Source organism: Penaeus monodon, chromosome 41 (genome assembly GCF_015228065.2).
Source record: "Penaeus monodon isolate SGIC_2016 chromosome 41, NSTDA_Pmon_1, whole genome shotgun sequence".
Taxonomy (NCBI): Eukaryota; Metazoa; Arthropoda; class Malacostraca; order Decapoda; family Penaeidae; genus Penaeus; species Penaeus monodon.
Window position 1 is genome coordinate 241,386 of NC_051426.1, and position 7,682 is coordinate 249,067.

Genomic DNA, 7,682 nt, shown 5'->3' on the forward strand with positions numbered 1-7,682 from the left:
AAAATCCCCTTTGCGCCAATTCTTTAAAAACAAACCCTCATACTAACGTTTACCTTCATTTTCTTCAGTGTTTAGCGAGTCCTTTCTTTTTAATCTTGAGCTGAAAATTTGGTATTGGGTTTATGATGACTTTGGTGACGTTGAAGTGATCCCTTTTTAATACTAAATGGATGACCCTTACTGCAAACTGAGCAAAAAAGCGATTTAAAAACCTTAGAAGGGGCGGAGGGGTGGGGTGAGCAGTGTGTGAGCAATGCCCTCACCTGCACTTCCTCTTTTTGAAAAATGGAAAACACCTTCCTTTTTTTCTTTCTCTCTATTTTCGGAGATTTTCCAAGTGCTTTTTAGCCTCTTTATTTAGAAGGTTTTGGCTTTTTACAAAAGAAGAGTGAAAAAAAAAACAAGGGATAGCAAATGAGGGGAGCTCATTAAAGATTTCCGCCCCACTAGAGACCGCGATGAATTAAAAGTAACTTATGTTTTTTAAAATCGGCTCTCCTTTCAGGTGTGGTCGGAGATCGGGAAAATATTTCCCTATTGGGGCGCCCCCGTTGCCATGTGGGACACCACCGTCAAGTGGAGACTCCCTTTTTGGAAGAAAAACCGTATCATGATTAGTTTTGGGCTGTGGAAAAAAATCTTCATGAACATATGAAATTTGCAAAAGTCGTCTACTTTAGGGGGTTCCCCGTACTCACACTTTTCCAAATGTTGGGAAAAGGGTGGAAAGTTTTAAATATAAAAGGGTTTAAGGCAAGGTCTTGGGGGTGCAAAATCTGGGGAATTTCTTGTGAAGGGAAATTTCCCTCTTTTGGGAAATACTTATACTGAATCAATTTTCCCCCAGAGCAGCACCCCAAAAACACTTCTTAAACCCCTTTACATAAAATTTGCCAAAGGGGAGAACCGCACTACCTATGCTGTTTTTACATTACATTTTTCTTTGATGTACAATCACTGCATTGGGAAAAATGAATCCTAGTAATGAATTTCATAACAAACCCTTTAAGTTTTTTAACCACTGAAAAGGATGTGGCATTTTTTTTTTCCTTGTCAAAGCTTTTTTTGGTTTTTTATGGAGTGATGTGATATCATAAAAAGGGGAAAACAAAAACAAAGTCAGTTTCAAAATTTTATTAATACATCAGGCTAGTGTAGAAAGAGGTGCACATGTAACTACTTGTTTTGCTTATAAAGCAGAGAACATCAAATGCCAGTAAAAAAAATATTGTGACATTTATCATCATTTCTTAAAGAAATCACCGATCCTTGCTTTTCTGCCAAGCTCTGTGGTTCACACTTTTGCTTTCAAACCTTTCTGCTTCTTAGAAATCCACGTTCTTCAGAATAGAAACATATGAAGGGGCATCAGGATGATCAATTTTATGTAAATATCCAATTTACATCCAATACAAATTGTAGAAAGGAGGAAGGTTCTGACATTCAAGGTGAATCTTGAAGGGCACAGTTCAGTGTAACACATTGGACACTCCTCGATTGCATGGTACACTACTAAATAATACCCATCTGGTTTACGTGTTTTTCTAGGACCTCCATTTCTTCGTGAACGGTTGGATACTGACTTTCTCTTTGGCGGCTTTGATTTTTTCTTTAGATTTGGTAATCTGGGTGAATTCAAACTGCCAGATGTTCTAGACACTGATAAATTAATTTTTTCCGGGTTGCTCTTTGTATAAATACTTCTATTACTGTTTATCTTGATCTCGGGACATAATCTTCGGTCACGCATTTTTATCCCTCTACTAGATACACTAGGCAACTCAGTACTTTCTCTTTTTACCTCTCTATAATATCTGGCAGTCTGAAATTCAACTGCCTCACCTAAATGATCATGGTCATATGTCTGGGCAAGAATACAGTCACCATCTGCAGTTTTATGAATTGGCGAGTTTTTTATTTTATGTTCATCTAATGGAAACATATTTATTGGTTTCTGGTCTTTACCTATATTTGGTTGAGAGGAATTTCCATCCAGAATGTTTTCGCCCTGGTCGACTTCCCTTTTGATGGTTCAGTTTTGTTATCCATTTGTGAAAGTCAAAATGGTTTCTTCTAAAACGGTGTCCAAAATATACTCTGAACTGTTTCATGGCACATTTAATTGTGTAAACTTTTCAAGTTACACATTTTCAATGTACTATACTGTGCTTGAAGTCTTTGCAACGGTTACTTTCTAATCGCCAAAGTACTCTAGTCTCCTCCCATTAATAAATTTTTCTTTGAGGTGTACATCTCTCATCAGGGCCCCACATATAAACATTTTCAATAATTTGGAAGGTTTTTTCCCAAAATACATCACTCGTTTTCCCGGACCTTTTACACCCGTAGTTAGTGTATCATCGGGCAACATTCTAGTGTATTATTACAGTATTCCTCGTTACTGTTTTCCTTCACAAAGGCAAACATCTTGTTCCTGAAACATTAAAGAAACACTTAAAAATCCTCATTTCTTTTCGATTTTTCCCTAGAGACACATACCAACTGAAAAAAAGCACAAAAACATTTGTACATTGAAATGTAACACACCTTACAAAATAATAATAAATTTATCGCATATGCTATATGATGTTTTCTTCAAGGGCTCAAAAACGCGACTGTGGTAGTATACTGTGGTTGGGATAAAAAATTGGTTGTGATACTTATGTGAGTTGTGAGCGCCATATTGTGTTTCCCCCAGTACGGGAAATATGAAGATTATGTTTAGCTTATATTGCTGTGTAGCATATCGCCATGTAAAAGTGAATTCTCTGTACATTCATAGAGTTAAAATATTTTATCTTGTGTCTGTAGTCACCGCCCGGCAGTAGCGCCCCTCGGTCAGGCCGACGTTGTGGCACGCGGGACTGTAAAGAGCTCCCTTTTATTTTGTCAAGCTGAGTACAATGAACCTACTTTAATTTTAATTGTGTGTTCTTCTCCCTCAAGCATCATGAGAAACACCAACAAACAGTATACGAACACAACACAGTGAGTATACAAACATGGCGCATGATCCAGTTATTCAGTTCTGACGCCAGCCCTGGGGCCCCTGTCCCCTGCCCGTGCCTCCTCCACCCTCGTGCCGCTCAGTAATAACCCGCTCAGGGGGGGATTTTCATTAGTGCAGTGTATTGTGGTGCTATAGTGAAGTGTAGTGTAGTGTTGTGATGTGGCTATAGTATTTAGTGCAGTGCTATATTTAGCAGCATAAAGGAGCCGAATCGAAGCATATTGAAGATTGTAGGAGCGAGATATACGTATGCGCTCTCTACGACGCTTCGTCACGACTGATTCTCTCGCGTCGCGGCTCGCCAAACCCGCACGTGTCCGATGTGACGTCACGGCACTGCCACCACACAACTCACTCCCCCACACTGCATGGTCGGAATTTCACCGATTTGCGCCGAATTTGCTGTATTATCTTTACACCCTTACCACGGACCATGGGTAAAGGAAAGAAACCGCAAGAGGCCAGTAAGAGCGACACTGAGAAACCAACTCTACCCTTGAAGAGTCTGAAGGAGCCAGTGCCAGCATCCCACCCCCACAGATATTATTACATTGTTTCCAGTGGATAATACAGGGATGAAAAGAGGGAAGAACCCACGTTCGGAAGGAGGAGGAACCCGCCCGGAAGGCAGAGGAAGCCCGTCGGAAGGCAGAAGGGGCAGCACGCAGAAAGGATGTTTTGCCCGTTTTCAGGAGCTTGATCCTTCGCCTCACTCCCGCAGCCCATAGATTCAACTGCGAGTTCGCCAGCGAGCAGTTCCGCTGCGTCCAATGCTTCTCACTCTCCGCCGAGCCGGAGGAGCTGCCTGCCGAGGACCCCGGACGAGCTGCCTACCGAAAATCGCCGGAGGAGCTGCCTGCCGAAATGCCCCGGGACGAGCTGCCTGCCGAAATGCGCCGGACGAGCTGCCTGCCGAAAATGCGCCGGACAGCGGCCTACCGAAAATGCCCGGAGGAGCTGCCTGCCGAAAATGCGCCGGACGAGCTGCCTACCGAAAATGCGCCGGAGGAGCTGCCTACCGAAAATGCGCCGGAGGAGGCTGCCTACCGAAAATGCGCGGAGGAGCTGCCTGCCGAAAGGGCCCGGAGGAGCTGCCTACCGAAATGCGCCGGACGAGCTCCCTGCCGCAGATGCCCGGAGGAGCTCCTGCCGAAAACGTCGAAGGAGCTGCCTGCCGAGGACACCCCGGAGGAGGTGCCTGCCGAGGACTTGCCGGAGGAGCCCCCTTTGCCAGGGACACGCCGGAGGAGCCGCCTGCCGAGGACTTGCCGGAGGAGCTGCCTGCCGAGGAACCCCGGATAAGGCTGTCTGCCGAGGAACCCCGGAGAAGCTACCGGGAGTAGAGGGACTGGTGGAGGAGCGACAGTGCCCCAAGTCGACAGAAGGCAGGACCGTGATCGCCGGAAGATTTGCGGGTGACGGAAGGGGAAGGTCCTGGGGCCACACCACCGCTAGAAGTAGGACCACGGAGCCTCGTTGCAGCATCTCGCATGTTGGTTCTATGTGAATTCCCTGGTGTGCCAGTTCACCTGCGCACCGATGGTGGACATCACTTTCCAGCGGGGGTTTTTTATTTTCCTTCAGCGATGGGGAGTGCGTCATGTCACGTCAAGCTCCCATTACCCACAGTCCAATGGCATGCAGATGCTGCTGTGGCAGAAAGTCAGTATCTGATCATGAAGACAAAACCAAACGGGAAATTGACTGTGAGGAGTTCGACAGAGGATACTGGAATTGCGTAAAACCCCAAATTTCACTGGTCGTTTCTCCTTGCTCAGATTCTGTTTGGCTGCCCCTTCGCTCCTGTGCCTGCCCACTCTAGTGTCTTCATGAGGAGTGGCAGACCAAGGCTGAGACTGCGACCGTCGTGCTGCAGTACCGAGCCAAGGACGTGAAGACCCGCTAGACACTCGCGCCCACTCACTTTCCAAGTTAACAGTTGGGGCGCATGTGCATACCCGGACCCCCATCCAAACGTTGGGATAAGGTTGGCACTGTCAGGGGTATTGGCAAATCTCGTGATTATCACATCAAACCTTTCCAAGTGGGGCCCTATACTGTGGCGCAATCGCCGCTTCTTGCGCCCTACACAGCTCGATTGGACACCTCCTGATTTGGAAGAACAGATGTCAGATGATGCACCTGGGTCTTCCGCCCCATCTGTTTCCTGTTGAACCTCCCGTTCGGGGAACCCCATCACATCGAAGTCCGTTCAAGACTCCCGCTTGAACGTACGGGGGAGGGGGATGTGGGTTGTGATATAAGTGAGTTGTGATACTTATGTGAGTTTGTGAGCGCCATTTTGATGCCGCCATGTCGGGATGGATGACAATATTATCGTACGTGTATTGTGATAAATTTTATGATTAATTATATATATACTGCCTTTTGTGTGATATGTTTCACCATGTGAAATATAGAAGATTATGTTTAGCTATATTGCTGTGTAGCATATTGCCTATGTAAAGAGTGAGATTCTCTGTACCAAATTTTTAGAGTAAATATTTATCTTTTTGTCTGTATCCCCACGTCTGGCAGTAGCGCTCTCGGTCATGGCCGACGTGTGGCGCACGTGGCTGTGAAGAGCTCCCTTTTATTTTGTCAGAGCTGATCTACAATGAACCTACTTTAATTTTAATTGGTGTATTCTTCCCCCTCAAGCATCATAGAGAAACACCAAACAAACAGATATACGAACACAACACAGTGAGTATACAAACATATACGAGCAAAGCAAACGTAATCTGGCAATGGCCTTCACTCTGACTGGCTAGACGCAGCCAGCCTGTGTTATCGGGAAATTTCCTTCCGTATTTCTCAGCTGCTGCATTGTTCATCCCCGAGAAGGGCACCGCTTTTGCAAATCATGCTTCTCATTCCCTCTGACCTGAACGCCTCGCTCATCTTAATAACTGATTCTTCCATCCCAGGGCTTCCTTCCCCTCTCCTAAAGCATGGATTATCTTTTAACATTTGTAGCTTCGTTAAAATATCTCCGATTTATCTATAATCGGAATTTAACTAGATCTAAGTTAAAAAAAAAAGTATGTATATGAAGTTGTTTCTTGTTCTCCTTCGTTGTTTACTTCAGCGAGAAGAGGAGAGAGATAAGGAGAGAGAGAGGAAAGGAATAGAGAGAGAGAAAAAAGAGAGGAAGAGAGAGAAAGGGATGAGAGAGAGGAGAGAAAAGAAGAGAGGATGGAAAAAAGAAAGAGAAAAAAAGAGAGAGAGAGAAAGACAAGAGAGAAAGAAAAAGGAGAGGAAAGAAAAAGAGAGAGAGAAAGAGAAGAAGAGGAGAAGAGAATAAGAAAAGAGGGGAGAGAGGAGAGAAATATATATATATATACATAAGCGCGCGCCGCGTGTGTGTGTGTGTGAGAGGGGAAGAGAAAATACACAGAGATAGATGGGTATACACTGACACAGAAAGTGACAAAAGTTGGGAAAGAAGGAGAGAGAGAGAGAGAAAGAAAAGGGGAAGGAGAGAGGGAACAAAAGGGAAAAGGAGAGAGGAGAGAATTTACACAGAGAGACAGGTGGGAATAAAAAGAAGCAGAGAGAGAAAAAGAAAAAAAAGGGGAGAGAGAGAAAAAAGATAGAGAGAGAAGAGAGAGGGGGTGACGTTGGCCTTACGAAACACATAGCATAGGCGCCTAGTATAGGCACACGAGTGTAATGTGTGCCGTGGTGAGGGACCGGCTAGTGTGATGTGTGTTCCTCCATGTTGGTTGGTACTGTAGTTTGCCTTGAAGGTGTTGAGTTAAAGTTGTCACTGGTTTACAACTTTATTTCTGCGAGGGTAGGTAGCTGGCGTACAAAGGATGGGCCAGGCAGAGGCCCCTGAAGAGCGTGCTGCCTGCCGCAGGTTGCGAGCGGTCCTCTTAACTGCTCAGAAATTTCTGTGAACAAACATTGTTTTGAAACATTTCATAATGGAAAACATGAAAGAATCTGAATGAACACAAATTCTGATACATATGGTCACATGGTGGTTTCGTGGTGAAGGAACAAAGTACCTTATATACAGTTGTGTGTAAGAAGAGAGTTATGGTGTTTACAAGACTAAGAAACATCGATATAAGGAGACAAAATTGCTGAGTATTCACAAAACATAGAGACATTTGAATGTTGATAATGATAGCGGTAACATACTTAGTGATTCAGAATAAGCATTTTTCTGAAAAAACTTTTTAGTAATAAACACAACATAAATTTTACACAAAGACAACAGAATAACAGAATGAGATTTGTTTACAAGTGGGATTAGCGCGTTCAAAGTCACTTTGTTTATTTTCACGGCTGTAGACCTGTTGGGGGCGGCTGAGGGCAGTGGTGTTACTATGAGAGAAGACACATATGGCTTTTCTGGTATGTGAGGCAAGAGAGATCACGAAAACAGGTCACTATAACGAACATCGGATGTCCCCGTGGGATCAAAGAGTCCGGGTTAGACAGAGATAACAGAGGCTTACAAACAACTGGAAATGGCGAGGAAACAAGAGGCATAAGTGAAGTGAAGAGGTACATCATATGTACTTATATAATTATTTAAACAACTTGAAGCCAAAGAAACCATGTAAACACCGGGATTCCTTCATATTTACTAAAATTCTTGGATCTTGGATTAAACACAACCTTGCATTGCTTGTTTTCAATACAGTCTTACACTGCC

At 44.2% G+C, this 7,682-nt stretch overlaps 1 pseudogene; it reads right to left on the reverse strand.

Moving 5' to 3' along the window:
- Positions 1-1,325: 1,325 nt before the first annotated feature.
- Positions 1,326-2,260, reverse strand: LOC119598720 (annotated as a pseudogene).
- Positions 2,261-7,682: the final 5,422 nt, after the last annotated feature.